The following is an 18,920-nucleotide window of genomic DNA, read 5'->3' on the forward strand; positions in this document are numbered from 1 at the left end:
GGTCTGGGAGCATCCCAAGCACAGCAGCTCACAGAACTCAGGGGAACGCTTACATTCACCAGTTTATTAAGGGATACGGTAAAGGACACAGATGAACAGACAGATGAAGAGATACATAGGGTGAGGTCTGGGAGCATCCCAAGCACAGCAGCTTCTGTCCCCGTGGAGCTGGGGTGCATCACCCTCCTGGTATGTGGATGTGTTCACCAACCTGGAAGCTCCCTGAACCCTGTAACTTTGGGATTTTTATGGAGGCTTTATCAGTTAGGCATGCCCAATCATTGACCCCATTTTCAGCCCTTCTCCCTTCTCAAGAGTAATGGGCCTGGGGGCTGAAAATTCCAAGCTTCTAATCAGGGTTTGGTCTTTCTAGTGAGCAGCCCTCATCCAGGAACCACCCAGAGTCGTCTCATTGGAGGAAAAGACACTCCTGTCACCCAGGAAATTACAAGGATTTCAGGAACCCTGTGTCAGGAGCTGGAGTTAGAGACCAAATATTAGAACAAGGGATGTTCCTAGTACTCTTATCACTTAGGAAATTCCAAGGGTTTCAGGAGCTCTGTGCCAGGAACTGGGGGCAGAGACCAAAACATATATTTTCTGTTATCTCACAGGGACCCAGAGGAATGGGGAGGACATGGGCCTGGCTCAGAGGTCTGCCTTTCATCCCTCTAATCGTAGTGGACTCTGATGATAGAAAAGTTATAACACTATTCACAGCAAAGCCTAACATTCAAACAGAATTAGAATGCATCCTTCCCAAGGGCAGAAAAAAATGGGATATATTCTGGCTCCTTCTCTATCTGCCCCACCAGAATCTGCATAAAGCTGGTTCGTCTGTGTTTACACAATGGTCCTTCTTAGCATTTCTCAGTTAATTTTTTAGTATATCTATCATCTCTGACTCTTACATTTTTGCCTCTCCTGATAGAGGCTGCGTTTTCTTTTCTTCTTGGTATGTATATATGCTCTAAATAATATAAGATTCTTGATATATGACTACTGGCCTCCAGGAAAACACGAACACACTTACCATCGTATGAGGATCCAAGGAATTCCGAGTGTTTGAAGGCACCAGTGGCTGGTCTATTAGTAGCATACCTTGAAATGTCAAAACTTACATCCGAAAAAGTCAATGCCTGAGTTCTTCCCTTATTTGTTACTGCTTCTACTTTTTCATTATAGAGTGTGGGTTGTTATGGTGATGGGCAGCTGGGATATTGAGAGGCTCTTGGAGAAAACATATTATCTGTGTGAAATGATCCATTTCTAAGTCAGGTTGCAGATGGCGTATAATCTCCTCCTGTGGCCCAATCAGTCAGCCACCATAAGGTTGAGAAAGTGTCTAAACGTTACTTGACTCCCACAGCTTTGCCATCATTAAAGCTCTTGGGACTCTCATGGGTCATGGGAGGAGGAGGCTCCTTCAAGTACACAGGCGTTTAGTAGGGGTTGGCAAACTATGGTCCACAGGCCAAACCCAGCCAGCCGCTTTGTTGTAAATAAAGCTTTATTGGCACACAGCCGTGCCCCTTTGTTTCCATAGTGTCTAAAGTTGCTTTTGCGCTATAACAGCAGAATTGAGTAGTCATGACAGAGACCAAAAATGGTCTGCACGACCTAAAATATTTACTGTCTGGCTCTTTAAGTAAAAGTTTGCCAACCCCTGGCGGGGTCATGGCTCTGGGAGAAGCAGGGTCCTTTTCTTTTTTTTTTTAGTTTTTTGTTTTTTGTTTTTTTGGCGGTACGCGGGCCTCACTGCTGTGGCCTCCCCCGTTGCGGAGCACAGGCTCCGGACGCGCTGGCTCAGCGGCCATGGCTCACGGGCCCAGCCGCTCCGCGGCATGTGGGATCTTCCCGGACCGGGGCACGAACCCGCGTCCCCTGCATCGGCAGGCGGACTCTCAACCACTGCGCCACCAGGGAAGCCCCAGGGTCCTTTTCTAATAGCAGTCTAGAAAGATGATGAGTTCAGAGACCCGAACTAAATCTTATCCCCTTGACTGACTAGCTGGGTGCGCTTGAATACACCCATGCCCCTATCTTGGTCTTTCTCCTCATTTGTAAGATGCAGATACCTCTGTCCACAAGCTGGCATCCTCCTCTAGGGCAAGAGCCATGATTCTCTGGCCTTTCTGGGAGAGTGTTGGTGATACATGTTGCAGGAGTTGAACAAATATTTGTTGAATGAATGTGTGTCGAACATTATTATCTTGCAGAGTTGTCATAAGGCTCAAATGGGATAATAGTGCACACAGTGATCAGTAGAATATGCTCCAGGCACCAGAGGCTATTTTAGTTGGATCCGTCTCTGGTCTGGAAGCTAAGGCCAGAGAAAATTGACATTGCTTCACGTGGTCTTCACCTTGGTCTTTGTGTCCTGGCTTCCCTTTGTTTCATTCGGGCTCTTTCAGTTGCAAGAAACAGACTCCTTCAAGTTGCCTCCAGAAAAGCGGTGTATTGTTAGGACAACCGTGAACTGTAATTAGGTCTGGAAAGCTGTCAAGACCTGCGGCTGCTTTAGGAACCAGTGTCTCTTATTCTCTCTCTCTCTCTCATCCTCTCTCTTGTTCTCTCCAATTATTTGTTCAGTTCTGCTTTCTCTCTGCGGGCTGATTTCCTCTCACTCTTTATCTTTTCTGCTCACATAGAATTTTGGTTTCTTCCTGGTTTGAAGGTGTCTTTTCATCCTCAGCCCCTGTGCCATCTCCCTTCTCAGCTTTACAGTTCTCAGTACCTCAGAGCCATCTGATTGGCCAAATATATCTTTGCACCCCGGGTCACACAGGTCATAAGTCACTGCCATGTTTTGGACCCATCATCCTTGGGTCATGTAGTCCACGTGTGGCCCAGTTAGCTGGCCGGAGGAGGAGATTGTTGAAGACATGGGAGAACATAGGGTAGATCGTTTTCCTGAAATGAGCATGCGGCGGCAAGCACTGAATGACATCCCTAATGTGACTCTCTCTTTGCGCCTCCATCCTTTTTTTCTTTTTATTTAAGCTTTTATTTTATTTTTTTAGCCGTGCCACGGGGCATGCGGGATCTTAGTTCTCCACCCAGAGATGGAACCTGTACCCTCTGCAGTTGAGGCATGGAGTCCTAACCAGTGGGCCGCCAGGGAAGTCCCACTCGTCTGTCCTTTTATAGACTCTGCCTAATATTGGATGCAGTAAAATTATTTAATATTACCTTTGTGACAAGTGACTGGTGGCAATTGAAGGTGGAAGACCAACTTCACAAACCTCCAGTTTGCTTCCAGACATAGGGACCATTGGAAAGCCGTGGTATTTTCTGATGTGCTGTCCCCCTCATGTCCTGGAGGTTTTCCCTCCGTGCAGCCTGTGAGGCTGGACCATTACGTAGAGATAAGGTGGGGACCCCATGGCTGGGCACTTGGATCATCTGGGAAATGAGACAGAGAAACTAGGCTCAAGGGGGATGCATACCAGGAAGGCCTTTCGAGTCCTACTAATCGCACAGAATCCCCACCTTCCTCCCTGACGCTAGACCGATGAGGATCTTTACATTTACTTGAGGTTGAAGCTGAACAAAATAGGCAAAAATTGGTTTCCTTTGGCAGACCTCTCCTGTTGGCCTCTTGCCACTCCTGTAGGACTTGTCGTCCGCATGATTTTACCTTATTTTTTCTCCCCCTTCTTTTTTTCACTAAATATTGAATTCATTTGGGTATTTTCCTTGGACGAGGCTAACTAATAAGTGTGATGAATTAATGTGTTATTGGGGAGAGTTTGGAAGCCCAGATGATGGCTTCCTCCCGCCCTCACCTCTTGCTTCCAACCCCAAGTATCAGTTAGAGACCTCGGGTCAGAAGATGTTTAAACAGACTCAGGCTAATTTAAGCAGAAAATGAATTTATTAGAAGGTACTGGATCATAGAATCAGTGAGAAGGCTGGAGAACCCAGCTCAGAAAAGGAAAGTGATACTCTGGTATCTGGGTGGTGTGAAGTGGACGACATTCTTGAAAAGGTGTCCCTCTGGAAGAAGCAATGGCAGACACTGTTCCTCCTCACGGGCTTCTGCTCGCGATTCAGAGTCACAGCAGGGAAGGACTGATCTGCCACACTCGAGTCATACATCTCTGGGTGGGAGATGAAATGCCTTGACTGTTGGTATCATTAAGACTGCACATGCTGGGTGAGAGGAAATCTCCCAAAGGAAACTAAGCTATGAGGGAATGGATCCTGGAGTAAAGAACATTTGTCCCAAAAGCCGACGAATGTTCTTCACTCCAAAGCAGAGACTCTGACAGTAGGGATCTCAAAACACGGAGGCGACGAGGACTCTGCGGGGTGAGGGCCGCCCCAGCCAGACCGCTTCTCATCGGAATCAGGTTGCATGTTGTCAGACACGTCACATATCGTGAGAACTGAGCGGTGTTCTGTGCTCCTAAGACAGTTTCTGTTCACTGAAGCCAGACCAGCATGTAATCGGAGCAGACAGGCATCTACAAGCTGTGACTGGATGAGTTCTTGGAAGCCTCCCCTCCCAACACTATCCCCTGAGCCTCTGGTCACTTCTCGACGCCTGGAGTCACCCCATGCATAAGCCATCTCTTTGGATTCAGCACCGCTCCTCCAATCCCCCTACTGAAATGGCAAATGCCCCTAGAAAGGGCAGCATCGTGGGTCTTAATACCTGAGATTGAACAAATTTTTCACTCGTTTACATTAAATCAATTCAAGACGACAAACACTGAGCCAGACACTCTGCTGTATGCTGCCGTGTAAATATAAACAGGATAGAAGCAGTGCTTAACGTGGACCAGACGGATCAGCGGGAAGGACAGATACATTAATATGCAATGATACTAAAATGATGAGAGCTTTGAGAGCAGTGCACCCCTGGAGGAAGAAGGGGGAATAGGCACAGCACAAAGGGGCTAAGGGAAAGAAAGGTGAGCTCTGGGACTTCTTTAGAGGGTGGTGCCTTTCCTCCACGCCCCCCCCCACCCCGTCTTCTGCTGAGCCCTCTCCAGGTCGCCTGCGCTGTTTTTCGTCTTCCCCTCCTATCAGATCTGAGAGTAAGGATCCCAACCGAGAGCATCATACCTGAGAGTTGCAATTAGCACATCTGACAGATCCGTGTATTTGAAGACAAGCAAGAAAACCCTTGGTCTTTCCAGAGGCCGCGAACGAGCATGGGGTGAGATAACCCAGGCAGCTTTACCAAGCTGTTTGCTCTACAGCTTGCAATAAAACGTTCCTTTAGTATTCTTTTTCTTTCTCCCAGATCATTAATTCTCATTACTTTGGCATCTAAACATTTTTGCGTAAATATCAGACAGCTGAGTTTTGGGGGGAATAGCTTCAAAGAGTGAATCTGCCAAGGCTGTAATATATGAACTGAAATCTTTCCTTGCCTGTGTGTGTGTGTGTGTGTACGTGTATGTATGTATATCTTAAGGGGTCTGTTTTCCCTTTTATATTTCTCCGAGTATGAGGCTAATATGGTTATAATAACAAAATTAGTTCATCACTTACTAACTGTCAATTTAATTTTTAATTGTCCATTAAATCAGGCACTGGGCTGTTTATATTTTAATTTTAATGTCAGAGAGTTAAATCGCTTTCCAAGGGAAGGTTAACAAGGGAGGGCTATTCCTGACTCTGCAAACAAGGGAGATCATGTGGAATCACAAGCATGCTGCTGCCGTGTGGGGTGTGGGCAAAGCATGAAGAATGAGGATAATCGCAAGTATTTATTGAGTACTCACTACGTGCTGGTCTCTGTGCTAAGTGTTTTAGATGCATTATCTCGCTGATTCCTTACAGAAATGCTATGATGTAGCATCTGTTCTTACCACCGTTTTATATATGGGAGAGCTGAGGCTCAGAGAGGGCAGGACATGAGCTTAAGGCTCACAGCTTATTCCTGGCTGAGCCAGGAATCAGACCGGTCTCCCTACCTCCAATTCGAGTGCTCTGAACTAAAACGCTACACTGCCTTGTTTGAAGATATTGGTCTGAGGAAATAATGAGAAAAGACATGAGAGTGGGAAGACAGTGTAATATAATGAGAAGAGTCAGGCCTTGGAGGGACAATAATGGATTCCCCCAAAATTAAGATGAAGAATTCCTAAGCAGGGCAATCTAACAGGTCCCTTTGGGCTGTTGCATCCTCAGATTCCGTGACATTTCACCTGCAGCTAAGTGCTATTAGTAGCTGAGGTTCTCATGGGCAGAGAAGAGGTTGGAGCTGTAGGCATCCCTGCTGCCCAAAACAAAGAGAAGTCAGCTTGAGTGATGTCGCGCTTGGGTCCTTTCTCTGGTTCTGTGCAAAGAAAAAAAGAACAGCAGAGCACGAGGGCTCGTGTCTTAACTGTTGGGCAAACGGCGTTCTGTAGGGGTGTGTTACCTTTGTAACGTGTGTGCGTGTGTGCGCGCACACGTGCGTGTGTGTTGATGTTCAGCAGTACATAAGGGACCTGGAAAACTAGGGGGGAAATACTGCAGAAGAGTGAGTGAGAAGGGACAAAGCCACAGCAGTTTCTGAAGTTTTCTTTTGAGAGGATCTCTAAACATTCTTAGGAGGAGCAACACGTTAAGCTCTCATCAGCTAACCCCTAGCGATGATGATGCAGCTGACAACTAGATATAACTCCTCCCTTCTTCCTCTCTTCCTTGCTCCCTCCCTCCTTTAGCCCTCCCTCCTTTTTCCTTAGCTCTCTTCGTCCCTCCCTCCCCCTCTCCCTCCATTCCCTCTAACAAATACTTACTGGGCATTCTCTGATTCAGGCACTGCATTAGGTGCTATGGAGACAGTGGTACAAAGAGTGGCTCTCTCAGGTATGTTGTGAGTTCATAGTCTAGAGGTTTCCAGGGACATGAGATATGGGAAAAGTGTCTTGTGTTCAACCTCCACCTCGGGAGGTGGGGTCTTAGCCCTCTCATTCTGAGTGGAGTCAGACTGAAAGAGAAACCATGCCATTGCTGGGCACGTTCAATCAGTTTCAGTTTTTGCCGAGTTCTGATTCTTCCGTGACATTTTAGAAGCATCACTGCATAGAGGTAAATAACACAGACTCCGGAGGCAGACTACGGGGGTCCCAATCCTGCCTTCTCCATTTCTAGCTCTTAGACCTTGGAAAAGATACTTATTCTCTCTGTGCCTCAGTTTCTTCTTCTGGAAAATAGGGATAATATGAGTTCATATCTCAGAGAATTTTTGCCAGCATTCAGTAACAATATTGACATAGTGCTTATAAAAGTGTCTGACACATAGTAGATGCTAGATGATGCTTGTTAAAGAGATGAAGCTTCTTTTGCATTTCCCTGCATAGCTCCTGAACTAAAAACCATGCCCAGACTTGGCTAATTTCCTCTTGTGCTGTCTTGTACATGGCCTGGGTCTCTAATCGGAAGGTAGTGGGACATCCAAGCTGACTTTGGCCTTTCTCTCCTGCCTCCTCATGAGCAGGTTCCAGGCACAGCCAGCTTTTACCCTGTGCCATGAGTGGCCAAGGACATTTGTTTTGTAGAATTCTTGGAAACACCGCTGGACAGTCAGGTTGCCTGGGTGATGTGCACCATTTCATTGTATGCTTAATGCCCACGGCCCCGATTTCAGTTCCTGGGAATTCAGTGTTTGTGCTCCAAACTGGGCCCTGAGGGAACAAATCTTATATGTGTAGACTGTACATGTTGAGGAATATTAGCCTTGTAGCAGACTGCCTGGGTCCCCAGATGTCCCTCTAAGAACACCAGGGAAGGTCCAAAAGCATGAATCGATTAAGTAAAGCTAACATTCTAAACCCATCCTCCCAGGGCTCTTCCAGACCCATCCAAGGGCTTCTGAAAAACAATTGAGTACTGAAAGGAAACAAGAGGAACAATTGATGGGGTCTAAACCCATCCTCCCAGAGCTCTTCCAGACCCATCCAAGGGCTTCTGAAAAACAATTGAGTACTGAAAGGAAACAAGAGGAACGGTTGATGGGGCTTGGTGGTCTGGCTGAATTCCCCCTGTGGTTAAATTTCATATTTTACCCCGGGCTGGGATGGTTTCCAGAGACCAGTCTATGAAAACAACTAGATTGAGCCAACTCTGTTTTCCTAAATAACTGTGAAATTCAGAGCCCCTTTCTGACTTGGCAGGGGCTCAGAGAGGAAAGGGCTCTTGTTGGTGAAAAAAAAACTAGCTTGGAGCCTGATACCACTCCGTTTTCCAGATCACTGCAGGAGATGTGCAGGAGGAGACATTGTCCTTAATCAGAATGATCTGGTAGAATGAACATGGTTTGGAGGGTGTGACACCCTCCAATGAACATGGTTTGGAGGGTTTGAGTCCTGGATCTGCTACACATTAGATGAATGCCTTTGGGAAAATCACTAATCTCTTTAATCCTTAGATTCTTCCTCTGTAAAATGGGTGTGCTAGTCAGCTTAAGTTAGTTATGCTGTGGTAACAAACAGCCCCCCAAATCTTGGTGACTTACAGCAACAGATGGTTATTTATGGCTCATATTATATGTTTGCTGTGGTCAGGTCTCAGCTATGGTTTTGTGGCTCTTCTCCATGTGTATTCTACATTCTGAGGTCCAAGATGAAGACACATCCACTGGTTTTGTGCCCAGGGATAAGGAATGAGGTAGAGTCGTGCAGTGTCTGTAAAGCTTTTGCTCAGATGTCCCCGATATTCACGTTCTGTGGGTAAGGATGTTATACTTCTCCCACAGAGAGGCAGTGGAAATCACATGGCAGTAAGCAGGGTTGTATAACCCTCTCACAGGCAGGGCAGCAAATAATTTGGAACCGTAATATAACCCACACCAGTGAAATGATAATACTCCCTTCTTCATAGGATAGTCATGAAGCCCAAATGAAATCATGTACATGAAAGTTTATTACGAACTATTAAATTCTGTGTTCATGTTAATTGTTACTCCCTAATGCCAAGCTCTCTATGGGTCTCATAGAGATTGAATGGAGACATAGTTTGTACATATCTCTATTTGCATGGAAATCTGTTTGTCTTCACATATACTGCCCATGTGCTTTGAGGGCTAGCCTGGTGATTTCAACATCAATGTCGCCATGTCCAGCCCTTTTTATAGAATCCTAGAATCCAAAGAGTTTAGTTTTGCCTGCAGATGAATGCCCAGCCCAATATTTTGGAAACTCCCGATGAAGAATTGTGACATTGCCTGGCTTTGTGTCGCTAAGAATGACAGACCCTCCTGAATGGAGCTGGGCTTTGTCAGTTGGGATATGGCCCCTCATTGTCAGCTACTCATTGATTGACTTTATTGCTGCTCCTGGAGAAGACATTTACAGAACCACATCAGAGAGGGACAAAAAAACTCCAGGGACAATTGACTAGGATTCTGGAGACCCAGAAACTTGAGAAGGGGATTGAGAGAGAGCCCTGAAAACACCAGAAGAAACCTCATTTAGACTTACAGAAGACTAACTTCATTAGTTAATTACTTTACTCAATCAGTTATATTAATCGTATACTATGTGCTAGGCAGTTTGTGTTCAAATAATTTGCTCATTCATTTATTTGACAAATATTTACTGGACATCTACTGTGCACCACACGCCATTTTAGGCAGTGGAACTATATCAATGAGCAGTACACTCAGAATTCATAAGGGAGTTTATCTTTTGGGCGTGGGGTACTACTCAGGAGACACATAATAAATAAAACAAATAAGGAAAATACATGGTATAATGGTACAAAATTAAGAAAATAAGAAAGGAGGATGGGAAGTGTTCAACAAGAAACTCATTTTTTTTTTGGAAAAAAATTTTTTTAGTTGGAGTATAACCAATTAACAATGTTGTGATAGTTTCAGGTGCACAGCAAAGCGACTCAGTCATACATATACATGTATCCATTCTCCCCCAAACTCCCCTCCCATCCAGGCTGCCACATAACATTGAGCAGAGTTCTCTGCGCTATACAGTAGGTCCTTATTGGTTATCCATTTTAAATATAGCAGTGTGTACATGTCAGTCCCAAGCTCCTTAACTGTCCCTTCCCTCCACCCTTCCCCCCTGGTAACCATAAGTTCATTCTCTAAGTCTGTGAGTCTGTTTCTGTTTTGTAAATAAGTTCATTTGTATCATTTCTTTTTAGATTCCACATATAAGTGATATCATACAATATTTCTGTTTCTCTGTCTGACTTACTTCACTCAGTATGACAATCTCTAGGTCCATCCACATTGCTGCAGATGGCCTTATTTCATTCTTTTTAATGGCTGAGTAATATTCCATTGTATATATGTACCACATCTTCTTTATCCATTCCTCTGTCAATGGACATTTAGAATAGGGTATCCAGAAAGTTTTGATTGAGAGAGTGGCGTTTGAGAGAAGGCCTGAAGGAGGTGAGGGAGCAAGACTTGTGGGAGAACAATCCTGCAGAGGAAATAACACGTGTGTCTCTGTGGGGCGGGAGTGTGCCTGGTGGGCGGGAGGGACCGTGGGGTGGGCCACAGGGGCTGCAGTGCATGAGGCAGAAGGAGGGTAGTGGAAGATGACATCAGGCAGGAACAGAGGCAGAATCGTGGAGGGCTTGTAGGCCATTGTAGGGACTGCAGTTTTTTCTAAGTGAATGAGAAGCCCAACTTAAAGTTTTGAGCAGAGGACCAACCAATCCTGAATGTTGGTTTTTTACGGTACATTTCGGCTGCCGTCTTGACGATGGCTGCGTTTTTTGGCTGCTTCCTAACAAGAAGGTGGCTAAGGACGGAATCAAGGGAGACCTGGGAGGGGGCTAATGCAACAAGGTGGGTGAGCAATGAGAAGGCTAACTTCATTAGTTAATTAATAGAACTAATTCTATTAGTTAGAATAGAATTAGTGGGTCTCAGACCAAGATAGTAGTGGTGGTGACAACCAGTGGTTGGATTTGGAATATATACATGTATTTCAATGGTAGAGCTGACAAGATTTGCACACGAATTGGATATGAGGTGGGAGACGAAGAAGACTAAGAAAGGATCCTTTCTCTCCTGGGGTGACAGACACCCGAGCATACGATCGTAAAGTGGAATGAAGTGCGGTGACAGGGGTAATATGAGTCCTTCTGGTGCACCTAGTGTGAAGTAATGATGATACCTTAGCTGAGTTTTAAAGGATGTGGGATTTTCCCAAGAGGAGAAGAGGCTCTAAAAATGGTATATGCAGAGGAACGGAAGCCATCCATTGTTGGTGGAGCGCAAATTATGAGGCGTGTTGAGAGATGAGACTGGAACATGTCAAAGCCAAACTTTGGAAGGTCTTGTAGGCTAACTTGAGGAACTGAGACCCTCTTTTTTTTCAGGTGATACACCTTGGTTTTAACAACAAGTAACATGGTAAGGTTTGGGCGCCCAAAGGGTCCTCCATGCAGTGCCAAGAGTGGATTGGGCGTGGAGGCAAACATGGAGGCAGCTGTGGGCCTCATAAGGAGGAGGGGTGAGGCTTGACTCAGGAAGGGATTGGGTCAACAGACTTTGACATCCAGTCCTCTAAGGGGAGCAGGACAGAGTCGTGGAGCAGCGCTCCAAAGACTACTTACTGTCTGTACCACTTCCATCTAATATAGGCTTCCCCTTTCCAGAAACTGCAGGGAGGTTTTGCAACGTTCAGGTGAAGTGTTGGAGAAAGTGACCATTTTGAAGGACAAAGCCCAATTTAAGCTACCAAACATGTAGCATGGAAGGATACTGGGGAGTCACAGATTCACATTTTCAGCCGCTTCCCCACAATGGGAATAAAAAAACAACTTTCTTCAAATATGTCTCTTTAAAGAGGAAGGCCAGGCACTGATTGGCTGCATCTGGATCACAGGGCCACCCCTAGACCAATCCTGGGGATCAGGAAAATATAGAAGATGATTGGCTCCGCCTGGGTCATATGATACAACCTCTGTGGACCTGCAGAAAGTACAGAAATGGGGGTGAGGAAGCTTTCTAGGTAGACACAAAACAACAGGGTCCATAGTCCATTATTTTATGAAGAAAGCTCTCAGGAGGGACGTTGGGGAAGGAGTGGTGAGCTGGGAGTCAGGAGGTCAACCTGGCTCCAGCGCTCTCACTTCTGTCTCTTGCCTGACCATATAGGCTGCATTAGAATCGCACAGCTATCATCACTTCCAAATTACGGTATGAGCTCTCAAACGGCAGAAGCTTTCTTAGGTAGTTCTCTATGCCAAGATAACCTGCCCTTCTCAAACTTGGCCTCTTTCCAAACTTAACGCGAATGGCTCCTCTACGAAGTGCTTCTGTCCTCACTAAGGCAGATTAACCCTGTCTCTCTTGTGTTCCAGTGGCGATTTATTTATACCACTGTTATCCTACCTAGCATGTTGCCTTGTACTTAGCTACCTACGGTCTGCCTTAGATCTTTACTCCTCAGACTGTGAACTTCTGGAAGATGTTGATGTGTCTCCTTTACCTTTGTATCCAAGTTCCATGAACAGTAACAGGCACGTAATAGATACTCAAAACATGGTCACTCAAGTGGTGATTTCTTTTTCTTCTGTTGAGACCAAGTTTGTACAAAATCAGCATTTCTTAAAGAACACTAGCCCAGTAAGATGAAATGCCAAAGGTTCAGAGTGGGTACAGGTTTTTTGGGTCACCATTGCAACTCTTCTTTTGGGGAAACACCTTTCCCCCTCTTCCATGCTTAGTTTATGTCCGCCTGTCCAATCAGGCTATTTCATACCCCTGGCCACAGAGAGTGAATCAGACATGGGTCCATGACCCAAGATAGGTAAATTGGGGGAAGGTATTTTCTTTCTCTGTATCCTGGACTGTAATCTTGAGACTTCCATGAAACAATATTGCTGTCCAACACAAAAGCCTAATAACAAAGCCAAACAGGGAAGAGATGTTCAAATAGGTGAGGAGAGAATAGGCAGGAAGAAGAAGGGAGAGGAGGGAGGGAGGAGAGGCAGATTAGATGGCATAATTTGAATCCCTGGACCCTTTTAACCTAAAGTATATGCAATCCTAGGCGATAGAGTTACATGACCAATAAAGTGTCTTTTTGCATAACCTAAATTCAGCTGGGCTTCTGCCATTTGCAACTGAAAATGTCAAGATTAATACAATATTATATCTGCTTGTTAGAGAGGCACAAATTCTATTGGGACATAAAAGTTTCTGACAAGTCCTGCAGGAAATAAATGTTTCACTTTGTTTAACCGAGTGTCTCTAACCAAATGTTTCACTTCATTTAACCAAGTTGAACCGAGTATATCCCAAACTTATTTGATCACCAATTCCTTTTTTCTAGTAATTAATATCGGTAGGTCTATTCTTTCTACACTTTGTGAAATGTGGGCCTGAAACACATGTTATCTTAGGCTAAGAGAGCATACATTTGATAGTGCAAAGTGAAGTTAACTTGTGTGCTCAGGGATTGGGTCCATGGCTTAGGTCAGCTTAGTGGGGAGAGATCTAATAGACTGAGTTGGGGGAACCTCTAGCCCGAGAAGCCTTTATAGCACTTGAGTTTATAATACTAGTAATGGGGTAATAGCAGTATTAGCGTTATTACTTGTTAACAGCTGCTGTTTGTCAAGTGCTTACTCTGTGCCAGGCACAGTGAAGGAGCTCAGAGAAGTTGAGTGACTTGCCCAAGATCATAAAGCCAGGAGGTGGAGGGACCAATACTTGAACTCGGGTCTGGCTGACATTGAGACCCATGCTCTTTGCCACTAAATGTTCATCCTTGAAAGCTTGAAAATTAATCACCTAACTAAATACCTTGATTATTGGTTGCTTACCTGGCACATCTGTGTTTGCATCAAGGAAACCAGTCAGAGCACCTCCTCACATTTTAACAAGCACATTTTCCACCCTGACCAAAGCAGCCTACGTGGATTTAAAAAATGGGCTATTACTATGATATTGTCATTTGTCTCTTTTAATGGGCCAGTGTTTGCATTTCTATAGAGGTGCAGAGCAAAATAGAAACTTGGGGGAAAAAATCCCCCAAATCCAGCTATCACGTGAACACTGCTAGTTGGAGGGTGAGATGGCGATGTAAACACAGGAAGTGCGAGAGCTGATTCCTTGTCTGCCAATAGATGCTGACTCAACAACAGCACTGCACTTCCTTCTGTGGCGTTGCAGCAGGACCTTCTTGCAGCATAAGAGTCTGCTTAATGCTGCGACTCTGATGAATGGCCATCAGAACTTAGCTTGATTATTTCCTGGGATGGAAAGTTCACTGCCTGGCATGTCACCAGTCACAGAGAGGAGTGCGGTGCATGTAGTCGGTATTAGGCCAGGGCGCTTACAGGGAGGGCCCTGCTGGGAAGTCCTGGACTTTGAGCCTTGGCTCTGTCACCTACAAGTTCAGTGACTTTCTTAGATAACCACCGAATCTTTCTAGGCTTCAGTCTTCTCCTCTCGAAATGGGGAAGCAGAGCTTACATTTGCCAGCCGACAAGGTACTTGTTGTGAGGGTGTAAAAAATTCTGTAGTGTAAAAACACTTTTAAAATTCCTATATGCCCATAAAACATAAGGTGGTCATGCACAATGTTGTTACTGTTTATTTGGGGAAGGGCAGGGAGGAGTGGAGTGGTGTTAATATATATATATATTTAAAAGTCAACAATAAAAACTTATTGTATTATATGATGCCATTTACATAAAATGTAATGTATATGCATAAAAATATGTAAGAGGATGTTTTCAAAATACTGGCAGTTTTAGGTGACTTTTACCTTTTGCCATCTAGTTTTCTGTGTTGTTCAGATATTTACAGTGGACATGGATTATTTATCTGGTCAGGGAAAAAAAGATAGAAGAATAGCTCTTTCCATTGAGAGTTGTGGCAGACACAGAAAACCATCGCTCAGATCCCCCTTCAGGGAAGGACTCACTGTCCAGCTCTAACGAGTGAGGTCAGCCTCCCAAGGTCACACCCTTTGAGGGAGGCCCCAGCCAATGGCTAAACACGAGAGGGATAAGAGGGCCCAGCCATTCCCACCCAGAATAGATGCTTTTTTTTTTTTTTTTTTTTGCGGTACGCAGGCCTCTCATGTGGGATCCTCCCGGACCGGGGCACGAACCCATGTCCCCTGCATCAGCAGGTGGACTCTCAACCACTGCGCCACCAGGGAAGCCCAGAGAACAGATGATTTTAAAAAGTTTTACTGAGGTATAATTGATATACAAAAAACTGCATTTATTTAATGTATACAATTTGATGAGTTTGGACATGTGCACACACCCTTAAAACCATCATCACAGCCAAGGTGACAGACATATCCATCACCTGCAAAAGTTTCCTTTCTCTTTAAATTGAGGTATAATTGACATATAACATTATATTAGTTTCAGGTGTACATAAAATGATTTGATATTTGTATATACTGTAAAATGATCACCACAATAAGTCTATTAACAAAATTTTAAGCACACAGAGCAGTATTGTTGACTATACGTGCTGTGCTCTACTATACGTGCTGTGCTCTTTACCTGAATAACTCATGCAGCAGTTTTATTATAGTGGTTTTACTATAGCGCTCTGACATCAGACAGAATTGGGTTGGAATCTTAGATCCACTGCATGCTAGTTGTGTAACCTTATTTAAACCCTCTGAGCCTCATCTTCTTCATCTGTTAAATAAGGGTAACAATATCTGCTTCACAGTGTTATTGTAACGATTAAATGTAGTAACAAGGCAGTGTGCTTAGCTTAGTGTCTAATACACGTTGAGCATTTTTGGAAAAGTGTGCTGTTATCATTATGTATAAGAATACATAGGAAACTATTTATAATAAATGAATTACAAATATTACTTACAGTAAATTATAAACATTTATATGTGGTGGACATGCTAATGCACGGCCCGAATCCTCCTTCAAGGAAGGACGTGTTATCCAGCCGTGAGGGTGTTGTCAGTAGCTTGGTCCTCACCTGCCGGCCCTTCAGGGATTGCCTCAGCTGCAGAGAACTACCTCATCCAAAGACATAACCCTTCTCAGGGCAGCCCACAGCGAATTGGTAATCCATGTGGGAGTACAAAGATCTGACCATTTAGACACAACTTGAGACACCTCTGAAGAAGGGCCATTCTTGCTTCAGAGCGCCTGTGGGGTTAGCCATGGTTATCTTTGGGGGGTGCGTCACCCAGTCCTTCTGCGGTTCCCTCCGTTTCCCACTTCCCCCTGCCTGAAATGCCATCTCTGCAGCCCATCATATCACATCAGGTTTTCTGCAGACACAGCTGCTGGAGAAGGAGGAAGAGTGTCTAGCTGTGTGTGTGTGTTAGTGTGTTGGGAGGGTCAGTGTTAGGGAGTCAGTAGTAGAGACATCTAGGTGTAGAAAGGTGACTCATGGGGCCTCCTCCCTGTGTGGTCTGGGGAGACAGTGGAAGAGCCGGGGAAAACAAGGAGCTCTAAGGAGAATGAGGGGGGCACTGCAGGGCAGGTGAACTCAAGTCTTATTTCTCTTCTGCCATTTCCTGCATCTGTGATTTTGGGTGAATCACTTTCATCTATATGCCTAGTTTTCTTACCCAATAAAACTATAAGATTGGGATAGACTGACCAGTGGTCTCCCTACTTAGCTGATCACTGGAGTCATGAGGAAAGCTGGTTAAAAACAGCTTCCTGGGCTCTAATCCCTAGAGACATGTTTAGGGTGTTGAGTGATGCCTGGGAATATGAATTTTAACAGGTTCATCCAGGAGTGGGAAACACTGGGCTAGATTATTTCTAAGACCTTCTACCAAAACAAAGCATTGATAAATATCCTATCTTTCTTGGAATAGTGGAAGCCTCTCTCCATACCCTCCCTACTACTGTGGTTCTGGTGGAGCTGCCATTCACAAGGCTCCATCCAAGACCCAAGCCTCTCCAATCACAGGACCACACTCCTCTGTGGTCACTGAGAAGGGCCTGTGAAAGTCATGTGACCAAGCCAAGCCAATCAGAGCTCTTCCCTGGGACTTTTTACTTGGAGCTGGAGGAGAAATAGCCTATTCTCTGTGGTCACAGAGGCCCTTATCCAGAGCTTCTAGGTGCCATATGTGCTGCCAGATGGAGAAGGCCCATCTGCTGCAGAAGAGTGTGACGTGGGGCAGAAAAAAAGCTGAAATGGGACGGGCAGTCAGACAATCCCAGTGGCCTCCAGTTTCTCAGGCCTCAGAACTGCCCTACTCACCTCAATTTATTCTGTAAGCTACCCCCTCCCTCTTCTGTGGACCAGTAAAGGCCCATTTTGCTTAAGTTGAAGCTGGGTCTCTGTCACCTTCAACTAAAAGAATCCGTTGGTAAATTCAGGATTCAAACCTAGGTCTGTTTCCAAAGTCCATACTTCTAACCACTGTTCAACCTTGTCTTCTTCAGTGGGGGCCAGCAGAGCAGTTTTCATCAATGCCCCCTGCTCCCCCACCAGCTCCATCAGTTTGTAAAGCCTTAACGCTCCTGCATGAATCTCACTGTGTTCTTCTCCTCCTCTTTTCTGTTCTTTTTTTTTTTTTAACATCTTTATTAGAGTATAATTGCTTTACAGTGGTGTGTTAGTTTCTGCTGTATAACAAAGTGAATCAGCTACATATGTACATATATCCCCATATCTCCACCCTGTTGCGTCTCCCTCCCACCCTCCCTATCCCACCCCTCTAGGTGGTCACAAAGCACCAAGCTGATCTCCCTGTGCTATGTGGCTGCTTCCCACTAGCTATCTGTTTTACATTTGGTAGTGTATATATGTCCATGCCACTCTCTCACTTCGTCCCAGCTTACCCTTCCCCTCTTTTTTGTTCTTGTGGTACTTTCTGCACAACACAATTGCTAATGATCGTTTACTGCCATGGACCATAACTTCTCATATCTATATTAAGCCTTTGTAACTTTTTTGGTTCTATCTCCTCAATTAAATTGTAAGACCCTGGGGAGCAGAGGACGTAAGTTTTATATATATATATATATATATATACACACACACACACACACACACACACACACACACATACATACATATATATATATATATATATGTATTTTTTTTTTTTTTTTTTTTTTTTGGCGGTACACGGGCCTCTCACTGTTGTGGCCTCTCCCATTGCGGAGCACAGGCTCCGGACGCGCAGGCTCAGCAGCCATGGCTCACGGGCCCAGCCACTCCGTGGCATGCAGGACCCTCCCGGACCGGGGCACGAACCTGTGTTCCCTGCATTGGCAGCCGGACTCTCAACCACTGCGCCACCAGGGAAGCCCATAAGTTATATTTTTAAACACAGATTCTTCACCATTATGGGCACAGGGATGATCAAGAAGCAATTTCAGTTCTGTTTAATTTGTAAGTGAAGGAGCTGGGATTCAAACCCAAGAAGGGTAGCTCCAGAACCCACATTATGAGACACTATGAGATGGTTCGGGGACTCCAGGGAGAGAACACCCAGAGGAACCTGCCTCTTCTTTGGGATCATTTGGAGGAAGTCAGTTCCCTCTGCGAAAGCAGCCACATCTGCCGAGCAGCAGGCACGATTCCCAAAGGAAACAGAATCCTCGTTTATAAATCTGGCAAGCATGATATAGATGGAAGTCATTAACCTTGATTCCCTGGCCTCAATTCCTTAGAACACCAGCAGTGATGGAAGCTGCCCTCCCAGGATCCAAAGCTCCCCCCAACCTCAGTGAGACTTGCAGCTCTCCAGAGCCACTGCCTGGGGAAAATCATTCAGCCTGACCCTCTGCCCCAGCTGAATGCACCCTCACCCTGAGTGGCTGCACCTTATACCGAAAGAGTCAGAAACAAAGACCCACAGGAAACCAGGGACCTGGTCCCCGCCCTCAAGAGAGTCTGGAATTTATTTGAGGACACAGCTCACATCTGCACATGAAAACCAGTTTGGAATATTTATGAGGCTGCCCAGTATCCCGTGTAAACAAACAGTCGTGCTGAGTACTGATGGAGACAGCGTGCCCTGGAGAGG

The 18,920-nt window shown here is 45.2% G+C and overlaps 1 protein-coding gene across 3 annotated transcripts in view; it reads left to right on the forward strand.

Annotated features, from left to right (window-relative positions):
* Positions 1 to 18,920, forward strand: part of SUDS3 (SDS3 homolog, SIN3A corepressor complex component) — a 597,049-nt gene that overhangs the window by 431,858 nt on the left and 146,271 nt on the right. The window contains exon 22 of one of the 3 annotated variants that reach the window (XM_079942613.1): positions 15,007 to 15,045. The exons of the other annotated variants lie outside the window; for them this stretch is intronic. The gene's annotated coding sequence lies outside the window, so the exon portion shown is untranslated. Of the gene's footprint in view, positions 1 to 15,006; positions 15,046 to 18,920 lie in introns of those variants that run through there. 3 annotated transcript variants of the gene reach the window in all.

This window comes from Stenella coeruleoalba, assembly GCF_951394435.1.
Source record: "Stenella coeruleoalba genome assembly, chromosome: 14".
In the NCBI taxonomy this organism is placed as follows: Eukaryota; Metazoa; Chordata; class Mammalia; order Artiodactyla; family Delphinidae; genus Stenella; species Stenella coeruleoalba.